Here is a 22,373-nt window from a genome sequence, read left to right on the forward strand (position 1 = left end):
GTTGCTCACAGATTGTCAGCCCAGAGGCAGGTGGGTTCCCACTGAGGTTTCTGGTGAGAAACCATTTCTGAGGGAATGCTCTCGCTCTTGGGTTGACTTGGGAGGCCTGTGGGGAGATAAGCCATGGACGGTTTCCTACTTAAGGAGACAGGATAGGTAGGCATCTTCAGCAGCAGGAATCCAGGAGGTGCAGGGTGGGTGCTCTGTGTTTCTGGGGTCAATTTAACAAGTCCCCAAATGCACCTTTCCTTCCTTATCCACCCCCCCCCCACTTCCTCTCTTTCATTTGGTCATGTTTATTGAGTGTTGACTGTATGTACCATTTTTTTAAAAAAGTTTATTTATTTATTTTGAAAGAGTGAGTGGGGGAAGGGAAGAGAGAGAGAGGCAGAGAGAGTAGATCTCAAGCAGGCTCCACACCACCAGCACAGACCTTGATGTGGGGCTCCAACTCACGAAACCATGAAATCATGATCTGAGCTGAAAGCAAGGGTCCGATGCTTAGGCGACTGAGTCATCCAGGTGCCCCGACTGTATGTGCCATTAATCCATCCTTAGGGGAAAAGAGGGTAAAGACTCTGTCCTCAGAGACCCTAATCCTAGGGGAGACAGGCTCTCAATGAACCATCAAGAGGCAGGCTGTACCAATGCCCTGGTGAGAGTCTCAAGAGAAAGGCGGCAGATGGATTGCAACATGGATTCCGAGGGAGCTGGTGTGGGAGACGCCATTGTACTCATTCATTCCACAGTCCTCTATCAGGCAGCATCCCTGGACAAGTTCCTGCCATCTGGGCTGGCCCTGAGATATGCATAGATGCTACTAGGCAGAAAAGGGAAGGTATTCTAGGAAGGGGACAGGGAAAACTGTGCAGGAACATGAGTGGGGTGGTGGGTTGGAAGTAATTGTAGAAGGTCTGGAATGAGAACAGACTGGACTTTATTCCATAGGTAATAAGGAGACCTATGCTCACTGGAGGAACTCTGGAAGTTATATAAAGTATAAAGAAGAACCAGTAAGAATATCCATAATCATACTTCTCATGGGCAACTTTAACAATTTCTAGATGTGTTCATGTCCAATCTTTTTCTCTCTCGTGACTATTCTTTTATAGCAGATTATATTTTACAAATATGTTTTTCATTTGATGTTTTCACTAAATTATTTTCCCATGTTAAAAATTCTTCTGGTCACATAATAGTGTATCATGTAGATGTGTCATAGTTAACATCAGTTTCCCATTTCCTCCTGTTACAGATAATACTGATGGACATTTCCAGGCACGAAGGCTTTATCTCCCCTCTCACTCTGGATTAGTTTCTTGGAAGGATTCCCAGGTCAGTGGCCCTTCAACTTCTCCAGAAAGGAGGAGGCCAGCTTCCTAGTTGTCAGAGCTATGGCATTTCTTGGCATCTGGGTTTTATTTCTTAATGGCGCCAAGGGCAGCCTCTCTCCTCTTTTGGGAGTATGAGCACAGCTTGTGGCAGGTTGGCATGTCCTCATGTATAAGGCCATGAGATCCTGAGATTGACCCCAGAGCTGGAGCGAGGGAGTCTCCCCTCAGCCGGGGATCTGCCTGTAACACTGGCTGGTGCTTGATGTCACCTGGATGGTAAGGGGGCAGGGTGTCAACTCCCTGGGTTGGAAGAGCTTGGGGGCAAGGAGGCAGCATTGCTGGGTACCAACGGTGTGCCAAGCACTGCTCCCACTGCTACCGTATACACTGTCTCAGGTGCGTCTCCTCTAGCCTTCTCCAGCCTGAAGCCCAGACTTCTATGGTTCCAGGTCCCAGGTGGTGCCATCAGGCTTGGAGGTCTCTGGAGACTGAACATGGGTGCTGGGCCGCAGGGTGCCCACTGGCCACACCCCATTTCCACTCTTTCAAGGATGCCCAAAGCAGAGAATCAGGGTCAGCACACAAACACCTTTAATTTTAAAATATTTCTATTTTGAAATAATTTCCAACTAACTGAAGAGTTATGAGAATGGCAGAAAACTTCCATGTGCCCTTGACCCAGATTCACCAACGGTTTACATTTTTGCCCCATTTGCTTATGTGCACTCTCTCTCTCTCTCCACACACACACACACACACAACTATTGCTCCTGAACATTTGAGAGTAAGTTGCAGACATCATGCCCCTTTACCCCTAAATATTTCAGTGTGTTTTTCCCAAGAAAAAGGAAAATATCTCTGTTATCCACAGTACACTTACCAAAGTCAAAAATTTCATATTGATATAATACTGTCACCTGACACAAAGCCTATCTTCAAATTTTGCCAGCTGTCCCACACTGTCCCCGGAAGCTCCCCCTGCCTACCTGTCCAAGACCACACACTGCCTTGTGTCCTCCAGCCTTTTAATTTCCTTCAATTTTTACATTTCTGTCTTTCCTCTGCCTTCATGATAGTCCCAGACTGAACTTGGCAGGGTGTCTCTCCACTGGGGCCTGTGGGTCCTCATGGTAAGGGCTAGGTGAAGCATTGTTAGCTGAGGTGGTGTGGTGTCCCCTCGGGGCATGGCATGGGCAGGTGCGAGGAGCCTCTGGTCCCATGTAGGTCATGCCAACTTGACCACTGGGGATGGTGGGTTCCTCCACTCTGCACTACTCTTTCGTTCCCCCTTTGAGCTCAGTAAGTAATTTGTGAAGAAGTTATATGAGATTCTGTGGCTGTTTCTCATCAAACTTGCCCAGTATTTTCAATCTTCATTGAAACGTTTCGCCTGAGTCCGTGACTACTACGATGGTTGCCAGAAATGTTCTAACTCCGCCATTCCCTCTATATTTATTATTGGCATTTACTGGAAGGAAGAGCTGTCACTGCTTATGTATTTATTTACAGCAGAACGAACTCATAGAATTTTATTTTGTTCAGTAAATTATAATCCATTAGTATCCTCATTTATTTTGATGCTCAGATATTCCCAGTCTTGGCCAGGAGCTGCTTTAAGTGAGCTCTTGTGGCCTTTTGACATGTTCCTATCATTTTTGGCCACTTTCTTACCTCCTGGCACAAGAAGCTCGTTCAGGCTCATAGTGTACTTTCCTTGCCTCAGTTGGAATAGCCATTTCTCTGAGGAATTCTGTTCCTCTCTCTCTTTCCATTTTTTACCTTTTATTTTTTCTGAAATAATTTCAAATTTACATAGCGTTCATAAGTCTGGCTCTGTTTTAGTGGGGAATGCTATTTAGAAACCAAGTAGTAAGTGCTCATTGCTACTAGAATATTGTTTGTATTCTGTATTCAGTCTGTCCTCATGAACTGAAAGATAATGGCTTTATGATAGTGCTTTAAAGTGTTCATTTAAAATAAATTTTGGGTTACCTAGATGAGGCAATTTATAGAAAAAACTGAAGTCGATAGTAAGCCCTGGATTTGTATCACATCGTATAGGTGGGATATGAATCAGTGCAGTCAGGAAAGCCCCAGATCATATTGCCGTGGACTTGGTTTTGAACACCAAGGGGCACTTTGGAGTACTCCTCCCCTACCCCCATAAAACACTGAATGCTGAGAATGCCCAGCTCATAGGAAAGTTGGCTTAGGCTAAGAAAAATAGCTCATTTATACCAAGTCATAGGAGTTAATGCTCTCAGCAGGACTGTGAGGCTTATACCATTCTTACTGCTATCATATAGATGGGGAAACTGCAGCACAAAAGGCTACTCAGTGAGGCAGGGCTCCTTGGTGCTGCAGTAATTCAAGTCCATAATGGTGACCAGGGATGCTGATCTCTGCTTTCCTAATCTGGGGTATCAGATGTGGGGCTGCATGAAATTTCAAGTCTCTTATATTGCTAATATTCAAAGATAAAATGTTCATTGGAGTTTCTTTCCATTCAAAACATACATTGACTTGGGTCTGTTTAAGCAGAAAATTGTGACTTGCTCGCTCAGTTTGTCTTAAGGCGAAGTGGTACATATTAAGGACCTTTTACCTGTCTCTACATGTCTCACAAGTCTCAGATTCTTTATATATAAAATGGGGATAAATATGGTTCCTATTTCATGAGGCTATTGTGAGGATTGGTTTCAGATAATGCACATAAACTATCAAGTGTCTGGCACATAGTAAGTGCCCAGTAAATACTAAATATTAAAAGAAAACTACTCTGCTAATAAGAGCCAGAGTCAGAGTTTGGACCCAGGCAGTGTGGCTGAAGGACCATCCTGTTGAACCCCTACCTGTTTGGCCCCTGGCACTTGGATGCTGTCTCCCAGTGACTACCTGGATGCAGACAAAAGCCTTGGCCAGGAGCTTTCTGGTCCTGACCACAAAGGATGTGGGCAAGCCCAAGAAGTGACCAGGAGTGGGGCAGGAAAGGGAATGGGAACCTTTTGTAGGTTGCCTACACCAACAACAGGGGCAAGAAGCCCCTTGGGGGACTGCCCTGCCGGCTGGTGAGGATGAACCATGCTCAGCCTGAGTGAACGAGAGCTCTGTTGACAGTGTGCTGGGTGTCACGGGACCATCCGACAGGCAGGGGAAGCATCAGACATGAAGGTGGCTTGGTGGGCCAGGAGGGAGGCCCAGCCAGAGGGTGACACAGAGCCCTGGCATCAGCAGGCAGCCCTATGATGCGGCCCAGCCGCAGTCCATGGGCAGCCTGTGCATTTATGAAGCCCTTCAATATCCCCCCTTTTTGATCATACATACCAGCAGGAAAACTCTGCCAAGAGGTGGTGCTGTCTGCATTTTCTGCATTTTACACATCTGACACTGAGGCACCAAGAGGCCACCTGTATGAGGTAGTGGTTAAGAACGTGGGCTCTGAAGCTTCACTGCCTGGGTTCAAATTCTAGCTCTGCCATTTACTGCCTGATGACTTGGTGAATCTACTCACCCACTCTAACCTTCATTTCTTTTTGCAAAGACTGGGGTCAGCTTGGGATCTTGTGGGGTTGAATGAGTTATCGAATTAAGCTCATCCACACCAAGTCAAATGACTTTAATGTTCTCAGCAGACCTTTGAGGTTTATGTCATTGTTGTTACTATTGTACAGGGGAGGGAAACTGAGGCACGAGAAGGCCAGAGGCAGAGTTTGAATCCAGGTGGTGTGGCTGCAGGGCCATCCTGTTTAACTCCTACCCATTTGGACCCCAGCACATGGATAAAACGCATGGACCATGCCTGACGCTTGATTGGTGTTGCTCACAGCCACCCGGCAGGGAAGAAGTGGACCCGCACCTGAGAGACAACAAGAGTGCTTTGTCACAGGTAAAGTCCTACCTGTACCTACTGGCCCCTGGAGAACAGAGGTGGAGGGTGAGGGCTGGGACAAGGGCAGGGAGGTGAGGTGCCGGCGAAGGCTAGGTGCACATCCTCTACAGCTCCTTCTCACATCACCACTGGCCACCCAGGGTGGGGGGCCTGTGGAGTGCGAGAGGCAGCTCAAAGGGGCCTATGACCTGCCGGAAGCACCTCTTCTACGTGGACCTCCAGGATATCAGCTAGTGGAGGCTGGGTCATCTTGCCCACCCCAGGTCAACTACTGCACGGGACAGCATGTCCATCCACTGGGCCATAGGATCTGTACTTCTAATCACACCTCCTTCATGTCCTTCCTTTCCCACTGTAAGGTGAACCCCGCCATCTCCAGGCCTTCCTGTGTCTCCAATAAGCTCAATGCTGTCAGCTCCCTCTACTGCAATGAGCAGAAGACACCTCACCATGACGGTGTGCAGGCATGTTGGTGGAGAATTGTGGTTGCCAGTGAGGCAGGGATGGGTGGCAGTTCTTCCTGGGGCCTCACCCTGGCATAAAAACTTGACTCCCTTGAGTAGGGGGAGCAGAAATCAGGCACAGGAGGAAAAAGATCCACTTGGAAGCCCAGAGCACCAGATCTTGCCTAAGGATGCATTGAACTCCTTGTGTGACAGGCAAGGCATAGACTCTCCCTAAGCCTTGCTTTATACATCTGCAAAGTGAATCTGAATTTTGATTGACCTCACAGGATGAGACAAGGACTTGGGAATGGTACTGGCTTGGGTAGGAAAGGGTGGCTGGTTCCATTCTGGGAGGGGCTGTTATTGCTTGTGTCATCCTCTCCTGCAGGGTCGTTCACTGCTGGGTCCCTGTGGACCACATAGGCTGGGCACAGAGTCAGTCCTTGATAGTACTAAATCAATAATAAATGAACTGGAGGCTTCTGTAGTCATTCTTACCAGGCCATGTCTGGAGGAAGCAGGAGGAAGGGTTTCATGTCTTCCCTGCCTTCTTCCATCTCCTCCACTGCTTGGGTCCTGAGTCCTAGCTTGGGGTCTTTCCCTCTCCCAGTTGGCTGGACAATGGATGGTGGGGGCTGTCCATCTTAGAAGGTGGATCACCAATGGTGTTTATGAAGCTTAGGGAAGTAGGTCACTGGCACAGCTGAGACCTTGCAAAGCCAAGGGGCCAGGGGCACCTGTGTCCCTGTGCAGCTGAGAGAGCAGTAAAGCAAAAGGTGTCTTTGATCCTCACTCTTCTCCTTGACAAACTCAGCTGGATCCCAGATGAGATCACCAGAGGTCTAATGAAATCAGAACAAGAACTTTGCCTTTCCTGTAAGCTACCACTCTCAACCATGTAGTGGAAAGAGAAGTAAGTCTTCCTCTATGGTCCATTGTAGGTGCGTGGTGTTGCTTAGATGAAATGAAGCAAACAAGAAAGAAAAAACTCCCGCCAGAAAATTCTTTAGTATGTTATCAAGGAGAAACCATTTGGAACATTTAAGAATAGGTGTGAACTAAATGTCCATTTCTAGGGCACTAACTGGTGAATGAATGACCTTCCTTCCTTCCTTCCTTCCTTCCTTCCTTCCTTCCTTCCTTCCATCATCCACCCATCCATCCAGCATCCATCCATCCACCCATCATCTACCTATCCACTCATCTACCACCCATTCATCCACTCTCCCATCCAAGTTATGGAGAAGAAATAGAAGATGATGTTCATAGCAAGATGTTCACAGCATCACTGGATGAAAAAAAATGGTTACAAACTGGTTACAAAAGTTGGTTATTGAGATCTTGTGTGCTTTTTGTTTTCTTCTTACTTAACTATGTTTCCCACCTTTTCTACAATAAAGATATTAACAAGAAAAAAACAACCATTTTTAAAACAAAACAGATGTAGTCTCCGATTTGGGCAGCATGGAACACTGACCAAGGGAGATGTGTGTCTCTGCAGGAGGAAGCAGGGAGGGCCAGGGACACAAGCCTTTCCTACAAGCCTGCGGTGGGCTCCTGCCCGGTACAAATGAGGATCTGGTGACCTTGAGTCTTTGCACAACTTGGGTTTCCCAGATCAACCTAAGATCCCGTTCAAGGATTTTTTTTTCTTGGTGTCCTGCAGACCTAAAAATGAGGGCTGTTGGCTTACAGCCCTTTGCACACTGAGAATGTGGTCAGAGTCCTGTGTCTGAACCCAGCTCTGCCCCTGGCCAGCTAGCTGTGTGACTTTAAGAGAGTCACCCAGGTTTTCTGAATGGCAGCCTCCTTATCTGTAAAGAGAGGGAAATGGCACATCTCTCAAAGTGTCAGCAGAGGGGCAGACGCACAGTAAGAAAATAAAAGTAAAGGGACACTCTGGTGAGGGAGATGAAACAAATACTAGTTCACAGAAAAGGTGGCAGAGAAGATGGTGTGGGGCCAGGCCAGGAGCATCTAGGAGAAGATTTCACGGGCCCCTCTTCTGCAGGGCAAAGTGTGGCACAGAGCTGGTGTTTGGGACTTGTCTACTAGTTAATGAAGACATGGGATGAAGAGGAGAAAGACATGGGGCCTACACATGCCTGGGGTAAGGAAGGCATGTCAGCAGAGGGGCCATTAAAGCCTGGCACACACTTGGCCCTCAGTGAATACGTGTTGGATGAATGAATGGACGGATGGGCGAGTGAGTCTAGAACAGGGTTTCTGGATTTCCGTGCTGTTGATGTTTGGGGCCTGATAGACGAGTCTTTGTTGTGAGCACGGGACTCCTCTGCATTGCAGGGAGTTTAACAGTATCTTTGGCCTCTCCCACTAGGTGCCAGTAGCAGTCCCTTACCCCAACAGGTTGTGACAACCAGAAGCATCTCCAGAGGTTTCCAAATGTTCCCTGGGGATAAAATTTCCCCAGTTGAGAACCACAGGTCTAGAAGGATGCTGGGAGCTCTCAAAGGTAAGAGGGGAGCAGGTGCTGTGGAAAAAGTGCTCAGTTTTCCTCAGACGCCCTGGGCTCGATCTCTCCCCGCTCTTCAATCACCCCCTCCCCTGCCCCCCAACGCAGCCCTACCTGCTGGGCCTGCTGGAGACAGGACACAGTTCCTGAGCCGCAGAGCTGGGTTTTGCCCACCAGTCTGCTGTGATGGGGTTGGGGGCTACTGGCGGTGCCTTGCCCTGCCCCAGCTCAGTCTCTTCACAGTTCTGTGGTTTTACCCTCTTGTCCCACCTTCTGTGAGTCTGGGGCCTGCAGGGCAGCTTGCTGTCAGAGGCCGTGGCCCATGGGTCCCCCAGCTCTCAACCACCAGCATCCCCTAGCCTGCACCCCAGACAGAAGCTTCATTATCCTGCATAGGCAGGAGTCTATGGGAACACTGGCCGTCTGCAGGGACAACAGGCACAGATTCCTTCACAGACCTCCAGAGCCTGCTGCTATTTGATCCCATAGGTGTCCTGACAGCAGGACACCTCTGGGTATGTCTAGGCCCCTCTGGCCTGGTCCACATTATTGACTGGTTAGGTGACAGCATGCACAATACCCACTGTCTTCAGATAATCCCCTGACCACAGTTAGGGGCCAGACTTGCCTCTGTGCCCTTTCAAGTTTTTGTGTGCCCAGGACCAGCATCTGGCTGCACCTGGAAATGCTGTGGGGGTGGGGGTGGGACCTCCCTTCCTCCCAGGACTCCAGCTCCAGGGCCAGGTATGGCTCTGTAGAGCCCAGTGTCACCTGCAGCCTTGGCTATTTCCAAGGCTCCCCCACCTTCTCTGCAGCTGACGCTCCCCAGATCTCACCCTCAAACTCTGCTTTGCTGGTGGGCAAGGGTTGAAAGGAGGCCCCACTCTTCCATTCGCCGACTGGCCGCAGGGTATTGAGAAGTCTTTCTGGGAGCCATCAGGCAGGGTGCCATCATGTGGGGTGAAGACAAGCCATCATGCGGGGTGCTCTCCAGGGTTCCGCTGGGTCCTTTGCCTGGATATTTGCTTTCCCCCGAATTCTCTCACTGTTGCCCAGAGATGTTTTTTCCCCAGTCTCCTCCAAAGGAGAAACAAAGATTCAAAGGAGGCAGGAGCCTGAATGTGGAAGTAGAATAGAGTGTTTCTACTTCCTAAAGCTGGAAAAGCCCGAGTGGGGAGCACAGGGTAGAGGAGGGACAGGGTCGTCCTGGGGGTTGGAGAGGAGGGGGTCGTTCTTCTTGGGCAGCCAGGGAACCATCCCCTGAGTGAGGAGGGAGGGTGCTGCCTCCCACCGACTCCACACACGGGGGTGGGGCCATGGAGGGACCACTTCTGCCCTCACCAAGGCCAAAGCACAGAGTCACTGGGATTGTCCTGTGAACGGACACACCGCCACTGGTGCGTGATAAACCAAGAGAAACGTTGGCCACGTGGAGGCCAAACAGAAGAGTAAAATCTTATGGCATCCAGAGCTCTTACAAAGCATTAGTACTCCAGTAGAAATTTTGAAACTTCCAACAGAAAAACAGGCATGGAATGAGAAGCCCCGCCCCCCAAAAAAAGAGCCCCCAAAGAAATATAATACAATATAAGCAATATAAGTGTGGCAAACTGTTTAACACCATATAATGATTTAAAGAGAGAGAGAGAAGAGAGCATAGAAAAAGATGTCTTTTATGTGTGGCTTGTCAGACTGTCAAATTGTTTTAAAAGTTTCCCGCTGCCTCAGTGAGCATGCGGGAAGACGTCCAGGTACCCGGCCCACCGGGATCTTCCGCTGTCCCCCTGGTCCCCGGGCTCCTGACTGTTCTCCATGAGGGTGGACATCCTGCAGGGGTGGCAGGCTCAGAGCCAAAGGCAAAGAGGGATGAATAAGTGATGGGTTTCTGGGCACAGGGAGGCAGCCTGGATTACAGTAAATGAAATCGGAACAGCAAGGCCTTCACTCACCAGCAGCTCTGTACTGGCGTCTTCTCTAAATGATCTCCTTTTGTGCACCCAAGCCGTAGTTTCATTATGGCCCATTAAACAGCAATAATTAAAACAAAATATATTGGATTTGTTTATCCTGGACTTCATAAGGATATGAGGTTTGCAATGCTGGCGGGGCAGAGCTAGGACTATAGGGCTTATAATTAGCAAGATAATTAAGGAGAAGTTCTCAGCAGCAAGAAGGTACATTTCTCAGGCATCAAACTGCTGGTGGTGGAGAGTCCTGGCCTGGAGAGTCCTGGTGGTGGCCAAGGGGACCTGGGGCTGCTGGAAGCTGGTCCAGCCAGGGGGAGAACTGGGGTCTCTTCAGTCAGCAAAATGCTGTGCACCAGCCAGGTGCTGTTCTAGACTCCGGATGTACCATTAAGCTTGCATGCCAGCAGGGAGATGACACTAAACACGTGCCATTAAAACTTGTGAGAAGGTGTTGGGGCCCCCGCGGGGCTCAGTCGGTTAAACCACCAACTCTTGATTTTAGCTCAGGTCATGATCTCACGATCGTGGGTTGGAGCCCCACATTGGGCCCTGCACTGACAGTATGGAGCCTGCTTGGGATCCTATCTCTTCCTCTCTCTCTGCCCCTCCCCAGCTCTCTCTCTCTCTCTCTCTCTCTCTAAATAAAGATTTTAAAAAATTCTTTTAAACTTGTGAGAAGATGTTGATGACTAAAAAAAGAAATGAAGGCAGGAGAAGAGCAGAGAGTTGGGGAGAGTGGAGCTGTGGTGTCCCTAGAAATCTCTTGAAGAGCTGACTTTGAGTTAAGGGTGGATGAAGTGCGGGCCAGAGCCCGAAGGCTTCCCAGACAGTGAGAAGGGCAAGGACAGGGTGGGAAGACTGGCCAGGTCGAGGGTTTGGGGGGGGGGAGGGGGCGGCTGGGAGGGCTTCTGGAGGGGCTTCTCTGATGGACCAGGAAGCTGACTCAGTGGTGTTTCCTGCTGTAAAGGAACAAGCTACCCCCCTTTGCAGCTTGGGGCCTCCTGGTGGCAATTGTTGGCTCTGGCTGAAATCAGTAGGGTGATTCTGGGTTGATTGGCTCCCTGTGACTTCAGGATAGTGGCCATTTCAGAAGTCGCCCATCTGCTTGGTAACTCTTTCTCAAGGAAAGCGGAGATCTGAGAGAATTGGACTAGAGGAACTAGGAACGCAGAGACCCTCCCCACTCCACTTCCCTGCTTCCCAAGATGCACTTGCCTAGGATATCCTCACCCGCCTTCCTTCCACTTCCCCAGTCTCCTTTTGAGGCACTCATGGCTCTAAATCTGAATTTAGATTTTCATGGAGTTTATGGTGTTGACCAGTGATTCAGGAAGTAGGGGTGTAAACAGAGAGCCCCATCTGCTGGTGGCAGCTTCCTCTAAGACCCACCAAAGTTGTGGAGTGGGTTTAAGGGAGGCCCTCAGGACCACTACTAGATGAACCTGTTTTGGGAAGAAATCAGCCAGGGGCCTGGAGTCTTGACTCCCCTGGATTTGACCTTGTGAATATCTTTCTCTCCAGCCCTGAGAAAGAAAGCTCTAACCACCTGCCTGTTCCAGGACCTGCCTCCATAGCATTCCAGCCCACATCCCAGTGTCCTTTTGCCTAAGGTTTCCTGATTGTGACCTCTGCCCCCGACCAGCGCTTTTACCTAAGAGTCTGTCTGGGGGGATCAGGGGCTCCATCCAGACTTCCATCCCCTGGCAAGGGGGTTCTCAGCAGTATCTGACATTCCAGACTGGCAGGGGCTGGGGGTGCCAGGCTGGTCCCTTTTTAAAGGATGGAGACCTGAAGTGTGCTCAAGGCAGAAGGAAAGCCAAAAAGAAAAATGTTTAAGTGGGTATGACCTTTCACAGAAATGAGGAGAAGTGAGAATCGCTCTTTTGAAACTTAAGTATGCTTATTCTTTGATAATTTGTCTACTGAAAATTTATCTTCAAAAAATAACAATAGGTGTATGATCCCACAGTAGTCCCCAAAATAAGATAGTGGCAGTAACTGACAGTTGTCTCCCATTATCTATTCCCCCTGTTCTATCTAATGGTAGAAGCTGCCCTATTCATCTGGCACAGGGATGTCAAGATAAGAACTGTTTCTAAGGCTAATGGATGGGTGTGGCCACGGTTCTGGCCAATGGGAGGAGAGCAGAGGTAACAAGTGCTCCATGTAGACCCTGAGAGGGCTGTGCCTCTGAAGGAAGGATGTGTCACCTGCCCTCCTTTTCCACCCTCCCTGGTGACTGCAATGCTGATCTGGGGAGGGGTCCTCCATGAGCCATGGGGACAAGGACCACACCCGAGGAATAGTGGAGAAACCAGGTCAGGGGGAGCCTTGCCACCTCACGGAGTACAGCCACCTTACCAGACTGGACGTCCACATAAAAGGGAAATAAACTGTCTTGTTTAAGTCACTATTTCGGGTCTCTATTACAGCACCTGGACATATGTCTAACTACCCGTATAGAACCTCTAAGAATATTGTGAAACATTCAGTGATATCGAAAGATATTCACAATATTACTAAGTGAATAAGAAACTAAAAGACTGGGTAGTGGTACAATCCTGGGGTTTTTTTTTTTTTGTTGTTTAAAAAGTATGCATACGGGGCGCCTGGGTGGCTCAGTCGGTTGAGCGGCCGACTTCGGCTCAGGTCACGATCTCGCACTCCGTTAGTTCGAGCCCCGCGTCGGGCTCTGTGCTGACAGCTCAGAGCCTGGAGCCTGTTTCGGATTCTGTGTCTCCCTCTCTCTGACCCTCCCCCGTTCATGCTCTGTCTCTCTCTGTCTCAAAAATAAATAAACGTTAAAAAAAAATTAAAAAAAAAAGTATGCATACAATAAATTTATGTAAAACATGATAAGCTATATAATAACATATTAATGATTATCTTTCGGTTGTGAGATTATTGATGGTTTTAGTTCATTGTCTTACTGATACTTAAAAAACATTTTAACATTTCATTTATTGGGGCTTTTAGTTAGTTAAGCATCCGACCCTTGATATCAGCTTAGTATGTGATCTCACTATTGTGGGATTGAGCCCCGCGTTGGGCTCTGTGCACTGAGTGTGGAGCCTGCTTGGGATTCTCTCTCTCCCTCTCTCTCTGCCTCTTCCCTAGCTTGCTCTCTCTCTCAAAATAAATAATAAACATTTATAAAAATGTTTAATTGATTGGTTGATTTTTCCTTTAGACAACTTTTTCTGAAGAATACAATAAAAGGAAAGTCAGCCATAAGCCCACTAACTTAAAAAAATCTATCTAGAAAAAAAAATCTAGGGGTTGTAAATTCAGATGCCTTCAGAGGTCAGGCAGAAATCATTGTGTGAAGGGGCCATGGCCAGTTGTGTTCTGTACAGTTGTTTTCAATTTTTAAATAATATAAAATAAAGCCAATATCAATTCTGGTCAAACAGAAAAACTCTCATAGCCAGGTGGCAACCTCTGCATACAGTGAGAAATGAGGGTTTCTTTCCCCTAAACCCATTCCCCACTCTGACCTCCCCCATCTAAACACTGTTTACAGCAGAGAGGAAAGGAGGTAGGCATCACTTGGACAGAACAGAGTTTAACATAGGCAATGCCAGATGGAGGCAAGACTTGGGACGGGGGCAGAAGGGAGAGGGAGATAATGGGAATACCAGAGAGGCAGGCATGCTGGGGTCTTGACAGAGGAGCAGAAGGGGCAGGCTGTTATCCACTCCCCTGCCCACCCCCATTTACCTTTATGAAAGAGAGACCCCACCTGCTAACGACCACCACCACATCCACGGAGCATTTTACCACTTCATAAACAACTTCTTCTGAGATGGGAATCATTTCTCTTTTGCAGATGGGGAAATTGATGTTCAAAAAGTCAGATGACTAGAGAGCTGGAAAGTAGCAACAGGGATTTTGGATGTGAAATGCCATACACATTCTACTACCTCAGGCTGCGGAGTGGGGAGACAGAAAGCTCGAGAATGGCTTGTGAGTCAAGTTTGGCAAGACAGCTTAGGAGAATGCTCTCATGCTGTTGTACCTTTCCTGCAAGACGGGACAGCGCATCTGCCGTGCTCTGCAAACTGTGAGTCACTTACGACCATCTTGGAGGTGACCGCTGTGACTGCGAGGTTTGCGGCACGGTTTAGTAAGAGATACAGGAGAGAAAGGACGATTGATTGGCCCTTGATTCATGTACTTATTTATGCCCTGACTTGTCTGAGAGAGCATCGAAGGACATAAGACAGCACTGCAGAGAGAGGCATTGATCGCCAAATGTCTGTTCATGTCTCTGTCCTGGAGACTTGAGCCCAGAGATCTTGCCTTCTTCATCTATGCACTCAACGGGTCTTACTGCGTGCCTATTAGGTGCCAGGCATTGGGCTAAGTGCTTAGCATCTCATGGTAAGCCCACGCTGACCTGCTCTCTACCTTCATGGCATTTATAGTCTACTTCGGGAGATAATATTAGCAAACACAATACAAAACAGCAACACACACATATATTAAAAGGTTTTAAGTACAGTGAAAGAAAAGGTATCTCTTTTCTCTTGCCCTTAGCATAAGGCTGGCACAAACATGGTTCTCAGTGAGCATCTCTTGAGGGAATAGGAGGGTGAAGGAGAACAGGAATGTTGGGGCTACAGGATGGACATGTGGGGGGCTGTGCTGGGGACCTACACCTTCCCTGCATCCCTGCTTTAGCTGTCCTCCTGCAGCTTCTGGAACCCATTCCTTCTGGCTGGGACTTTCTGAGCCTAGCTTCTGGGGGGCTGTGGGAGTAGCCTTGGTCAGCTGGGGTCCTCTCCAGGGGTGCAGCCTGCCACTGGCTTTGGCAAGCTCCAGTACAGTGGTTATGAGAAGCTTTCCTGACATATTAACCCCCTAGGTCTTTGGGGTCTTGTTTACAGGTGCATTCCCTGAATGTTACCTGGCATGAAACTGGTGCTCCACAGTTATTTGTGGAATGAATGAATAAATAAATGAGTAGGCAGGTAAATAGAGAAGGCTCCCAGTGTGTCCCAGTGTGTGGCACTGAGCTTTGCTCCTTGCCTGGCTGGCCCGTAGAGCCCTGTGGGCTAAATGGCAACCAGGCTGAGAGGTGGAAACTGCCTGCACCAGCCTTGCTCAGACATCAGTCAATTTCCTTCAATAAATATTTATGTTGGGACTTAAATATATTCTGAGAGTCTGCTGTTGGATGAGGCTGAGGCCGGCAAGAGAAGAGGGAAGCAGTGAGTGCCTTACCGCTAGTGTGTGCAGAAAAGTCCTGCTATGCACACTCATGGCCTGGCCACGCTAGTCAAGGTGATGGCTGGCCAAGTCACAAAGGTGACTGGCTGACCAAGTACTGCTGGACAGTACAAGGAGAGCCGTGGAATGGGCAGGTTAGGGGGCAGTATCCTGGAGGGGTGGGTTCTAATCATGGGCAGAAGCCAACTGGTCAAAGGGAAGAGGAAGGGTCCTACAAATCCAGGTTTGCAAGAGTATCACAGAGAAGTCACAGTTATGAAGTACCTCCTTTGTGTGTGTGGACGGAAGACCGAGGTTCAGGTCCTCATGGCTGGGACACATAGCTTTACAGACAAGGAAAAGGGAATGTAGGAAGAAGCCAAATTTGACCCCAAGTCCACCTGATTGAAAACCCACTCCTCTCCCGCTATAGATGTTGACATAATTCAAGTTTGTTAGAAATTGGAACGCTTTCATTGTGTTTACTAATCACTCATGTAGCAAACTTAGTTCATTTCTTCAATAGTCATTTCGATTAAATTCTGCACATTTATTGAGCACTTAGCATGGGCAATTGACTGTATATTTTGTTTCAAGAGAAACACGTCCGATGAAAGAGAGTAGCAGACAGCACTGGGCTTGGGACTGGGAGGGTTGGACTCCAGTAACGCTTCTGCTGTTAGGGGCTACTGCACCTTATTCTCTCTATGCTCCCATTCCTAAGATTCTACAGCTCTATTTTATTTCACTCTTATGGAGAATTGTTGTGCACCAAAGAGCTGACCTTGAAAGTTATTTTTCCTGGGTTTATTGGTGAGGTAATGTAGACTTGGAGACTGAGATCTTTCTTCTATTTTCGGCTGGATCTTATTTGAGATTTCCTTGGATTGGTTTCATTTTCTTGTTAGCAATTCATTATTACGTTTTTAATAATCGTCAGCTAGACTCACCAACTGAATGTTTATTAAATGATTTTGCTCCAAGCCAGTGACTCTGGTAGATCCATCAGAGTAGTCCTGGATGTTGGGATCTTAGAAATGGAAACTGTAGGTGTACCTGTAGGACATATCCCAGACTGATGTGTGATCTAGTCCCCCCAAATTCTCACTGCAGCTGGAACTGGGGAGTGTGAGGCTGAAGGCTGATGCTGAGCCCCGTCAAGATTCCTGGACCACCTCAGGACAGAGGGGAGACTCTCTGAATAAGAGGGTGCTTCTCCATCTAAAGCTGCATGAGGATACATGAGTGTGGGAACCCCACCCCCAGCTGCGGGTAGCCTGTATTCTGACAGCTGTCCTTTCAGAAAGCTCTGTAGGGCATAGAGAGAAGTCCCAGTGAATCCAATGCCTTTTGGTGTGGTACCAGATAGTGCCAGTGTTTTTTCTCCCTGCTATCTCATCTCCTTTGCTAGCTAGAATCTCTAGGGACTGGTTCCCACGACCAAAAGCTCAGGTCTGCGTCCTCTGCACCTAACACAAGTAAGTTGCTAGGTATGTTTTTGTTGAATTGGGCTGAATTAAACTCTGAAAGTTCAGAGGCTATGGACTGTTTCCCCTCCCATCCTAACACCTGAGAAGAAGCCCTTATCAGTCTGAAAATTATGATAGACTCATACAGAATTTATGTCTGGGGTAGGGAAGTCAGATGCCTGCAGGAACCAGATGGGTCACACAAATGCATAAAGTGACCTGGGGAAAAGTAGTGTGGAATAGTGGGGCTTGTGGCCAAGCAGAGTTGACATGCTCAGTCTAAAGGCAGTCCATTTGAATTTCTAAAAATGTTCTGTTGGCCAAATAAAATACCCCTGATCCAGCTTAAAGGCCTTTGGTTTAGGTTTTCTGGGGTGTGCTGGGTGAAGCTCAAAAACCTGACAATGGCAGACTGGCAGATGGGTAGGATGAAGAACCTTGGAAAAGCTCTCCCAGGGTGGTCCTGCTTTCGCCCAAGTTAAATACAAGCCAACTTCCAATAACCAGCTGTGATGGCCACAGGACAAAGTCTATTCCCACGTGGTTCCCAGGGAGTCTTACAGCTCAGCTCAAAGTTGCCTAATCCTGGAAACACCCAGAAAAGGAGTGTGCCATCTATTAAGTACTCAAAGCAGCACAGGGTAGCACCTCTCCAGGCATGTGCCCCCTAGGCATGTGGGTTGTAGTAGTGGCAAGGCAATAATAACAATAATGATAGAACAGTCATGGCTGGGGTTAAGTGGTTGCCATGTGCTGGGCATTGTTTTCAGCACTTTTTCCCCATTCCCCTTTTTTTTAGAGGAATTTTCAATGCACAGCACAACTGAGCAGGAGGAACAGCAACAGTGCCCCTACACATGCACAGCCTCCCCATTATCAACAACCCACTAGAGTTGTAGGTTGACACATCGTAATCCCCCAGAGCACAGTTTGTATTAGGGTTCATTCCTGGTGTTGTCCATTCTGTGGGTTTTGACAAAAGTATAATGGCACGTACTCACCTGTAGTATCGTCCAGGATAGTTTCACGGTCCTGAACATCCTGTAGCACTGTTTTTAATTTCCTCATCAGCACTTAGGCATTTTTATCCTCCTTTCTCAGAGGAAGTCACGGGGTTTCTGAAAGAATGAGTGGCTGGCTCAAGTGCACCTCGGTTATGAAGCTAGCACGTGGGCCTGGTCACGTGCAATGCTTTCTTGTCTTGGGAGGATTAGGCAACTTTGAGCTGAGCTGTAAGACTCCCTGGGAACCACGTGGGAATATACTTTGTCCTGTGGCCATCACAGCTGAAGTTATTGGAAGTTGGCTTGTATTTAAGTAGCTATTACTTTCACATGACAGTAAAACTAATGAATGATAGGAAATCTCCAAGATAATAAAATGCGTATCTATCCCATGTTGTATATATATTTTTTCTGTTCATTGTTCCCTGCTCATCTGGAATTTCAATTAGCTGCTATTTTTTTTTTCCACATATTCTATCTAATACGTTTAGCTAACTTGAGTTTTCTCGGCAGTCTCCAAAACTACAAAATGACAATAGATTAGCTGACAAGTAGAAATATGTGGTGTCCATACTGAGTATGCATATGCTTTACCTTCTGCCTTGGGAGAACTGTATGGCCACTGGGGATTATACTAGGGAGGCTTTAAAAAAATTCAATAACAAAACAACATTACAAATCACCCAGACCCTTTTCAAACACATAATTAGGAATTCAGTGTGGTTTTTTTCCTCCTTGAAAACTGAAATATTGTTATGGTTAAAAAATTTTTTTTAATGTTTATTCATTTTTGAGAGAGAGACAGAGCATGAGCAGGGGAGGGGCAGAGAGAGAGTGAGACTCTGAATCTGAAGCAGGCTCCAGGCTCTGAGCTGTCAGCACAGAGCCCGATGGGGGGCTCGAACTCACGAACTGTGAGATCATGACCTGAGCCAAAGTCAGATGCTTAACCGACTGAGCCACTCAGGCACCCCTGAAATATTGTTATTGTTTTAAGCCATGTTTACTGAAATTGTTTCTGCTAAACCAAGTTTTAAAAGGAAAGTTGGGAAAATCTCTTCCAAGCACAACTAAGATGTCAAATCCAACGTATGTTCGTGTATTTGGGCTCAAAGGATGTTGACCGTGGTATCTTGAAACATTTCTCCACTCCTAAAGACAGACAGACAGAGCAAACCCTAAGAAATGAATACCGTGTGTGATGTTTGCGACATCAACCTGGAGTCTCAAATCCCTACATTTTCTAAGGATTTGGGATTCTTTTTAGGAATCAATTTAAAATAACTCATAATTCAACTGAAAGACAAGTAGGGCTTTCAGATATAGATGCTCTAATTTCCAGCATTTTATTGCTGCTCTCAGTGTTTTTGAGATGACAGTTTTCCCTTCACAGAACAAGCTTAAAATTAGAAAAATCAAACACCCATTAGAGAAAGCAGATTTACTCTGCTATTAATTGATGTAGAGATGTAAAGCTCCCATCACCCAGGCGGGAGCCTCGCCCATCCCCTACAGACATTTTCAGGGGCCAGTGGGTCAGCAGCAGCTTACTCAGCCTAAACAGGAGCTGTCTGTATGTCTTTAGGAGTGGAGGCTTGAATTTTCGGTAGTAGAGATGCCCTCACTGCCAGGGGCGGGAGCCACATCTGCACACAAATCTTAAGGTGTGTGGGATACTTTCTTCCCACTTTATTTTTTAAAAAGTGAACAACCTTGAAAGTTGAACAACCCACCCTATTCTGGCTTCTCTCCGCTCTGCTGGACAGGAGGTAAAGAAGCACGGACTGTTTGGTAACCAGAAAACGATTCTTAGAGGGAATGGAGACTGCGGCTGCTGTGAATTAAATACGGAGAAGAAGGAGCATTGAGGACCAACCACAGAATTGTCTCCTTCCACAGGCTGGAAGCAACCCAGGTGGGGGTGGGGAGGGCCTGCTGTGTAAGAATCTGTTGAAATATGACCCGTGGTTTTAACTTTAAATAAGCATTTCCGTCCTAATAGAAGCCCCCTCTAATGTCTCCTACAGCTTTGATTTTGGAACACGTCACATTCCTCATTAAAGCAATCACTGTTAAAACATAAAGCAACACAGGATTTATTTCTTCATTAAACTGATGATCCGTATATGAAGCCAATTAACATTATGAGTCTGGTGAACATCAAGTGTAAAGAGGTTAGAGAAAATTAAAAGCAGTCACCTTGGTCTTTAGATAAAGAAAGTACACTTTTAGGCTGTAAATTATCAGAGTGTCCAAGCGGGACAGATCGGTGAATTTGGTTAATTGAAAAATACATTTTACCGCACAAGAATTAAGGAAAAATAACCTTTTCGTTTCGAACGCCCTTTTTGGTGGGGGAGGGGGACGGTTGCGAATGCATATTGGTCACCTCCGAAGGCCGAGTGTCAGAGACAATCGGAAGAAAAAGGGGACTCGCGTCATCAAAGTTTGTTGTAGGCTTTCGTTTCTAGGTTGCTTGGCTGTGTGTTTATTCGCTGTTTTGTCAACAGAAAGGAGCCGGCCTCGCGGCTCCGGGAGAGGAACGTTGGGAGAGGCGAGGCGAGGAGAGGCGGAGGGTCCTGAGCTGCCTACGAGCCCCGCGCGAGGTGGGTGTTTTCCGGGAGTCCGGCTACTTGTCCACCCCGGGGAGACGGCCAGGCTCGAGTTGGGGACGCTGCGAAGGCCATGGTCAGGCAGCGACGCGCTGCGGGCGGCTTCCAGGCTGGAGCCGAGAGACAGGAGCAGCGCGCGGGGTGCGGAGTCGAGAGTTCGGTCCCTTCTCTGAGCGCTGAGCGCGCGTCGCAAGTAACTTCCGCAGGTTTGAACCGGGAGAGGATTGGTCCCTCAAAGCCTGGGATCCTGCAGGGCGGGTCCCACTGCCGCGCAGCACAGAGCCCCAGAGGGGCCCGCGGGACTGGCCTCTTTTCCCTCCGGCAGCCCCAGAAGGTCTGGGGCCGCTGTCCAGGGTTCTGACTGGCTAGGAGGCCTGGGGAGTGCGCTGCCCGCAGACCCAGCCAGGATGAGCCTGTCTACTTCCCCGGGACCTCTCTGGGCCTTGATAGGAATCTGCTTCAGCGGATGTGAGGGATGGAAAGCTGAGACTGGGGCTTGGACTTTGTTGGCTTTGGGGGCCAATGCGGCGCCGGGCGCCTGGTGCCGCGGGTTCCCGCACAGATACTCAGGTGCGCCTGGAGCATCTCGACCAAGCCCTCCCGGATACCTTCCTCAATTCGCTTCATGGGCACCAGGCTCTTGGAGCTCACAGCGCGCGCAGACGGGGAGCTGCCGCCTAGGGCAGATGGGAGCCCGAGGGGGCTTTTGGCAGACCCGGGCACGCAAGGGTAGCCTCAGGCTCTTTGAAAGGTCTCCAGAGAGCCCGGATCCTCTGGGAGACACAGGAAGTGACAGAGATAGCGCGCCAAGCTTCTTGGCCTGGGTTAATGGAGGGTCCGCTCTTGGGGCTCCAGCCCTCTCTGGATGAAGTGGCAACGGCGCTCTCTGCTGCCCGGCCAGCCCCTCTGGCTACCGCACCCGCCTCCCGGTCCTCTGGGTGTGTTCCCCGAAGCCGGCCGCCTGACTCGGTGTCAGTGGCCCTGGCGGAGCTGTCGCCGGGGCTCTCCGTTCTGAACTGAGCCAGAGTTTCCAGCGGTTTCTTCCTAGTGGCGCAGCCGACTCCTCGAGCCAGGGCGGGCCGAGCCCAGGAGGGGCCGCTGAAGTGCCCTGGGCCCTAAACTGCCTCCGCTGGAGCGTTGCCGCGTCTTCCTCCCAGTGGTTTTCCGAAGGGTTGTCCACCGGAGTCCCAGGGCCCCAGCACTCGCTGCCTTTCAGCTTGGCGCGCCTTGCCCACAGCGAGTGTCCACGTGTGGGGTCGCCAGGCCTTTTGTTTCCAACGCACTGTGTCTTTAAGATCAAGGCTGGAACCCAGGCGGTGCAGGGACCCGACCCACCGCCTCGCCAGGGCTCCCGAACGCAGCATTAGAATGTTTATAAAATATTCAATTTATGCAGTCTGTCCAAGAAGCCATCGTCCCAAAATAAAATCAGCAGTCTAGACGGAACACAGACACCAAACTTATCAACAGTTGTCTGACTTGCCTCTTCTGATGCATCTTGAGTGGGTCATAATACCAACTTTATTTTCAGTGGTGCATAAATTAATTACACGCATTTAATAACCAAAATATCATTATATTCCCCCTTTAATATCATAAAGGCTTTCCGCCAGGGAAGCACTTAATAGTGCAGGGGGCCGTAACGGGCTATTATCCTGGTGTAATGCTATTACAGAACCAATTATGCGCCATTAGACTTGCTTTTTTTGCAGTTTATGTGATTTGATCCAATCCCGCGCCCCTGACTTGAAAATTTCAGCCTGGTACTTTAGAGTTTAATTTTCACCCAGGCAGAGGGAAGGGCGGTCTCTCTCCGCTGAGTGTCTGCCTCGAATGCATTTTAAAAGTAATTGCGAAGGGGTCCCACCGCATATCATTTGCATGGAGAAGCGAACATAAATTCAGGGACCCCTTGCTGAGAACAAAATCAAACTTTCCTTTTGTACGGGCGCTTGGAAAGGGAAGCCG

This window comes from Lynx canadensis, chromosome D2, assembly GCF_007474595.2.
Source record: "Lynx canadensis isolate LIC74 chromosome D2, mLynCan4.pri.v2, whole genome shotgun sequence".
Lineage (NCBI taxonomy): Eukaryota > Metazoa > Chordata > Mammalia > Carnivora > Felidae > Lynx > Lynx canadensis.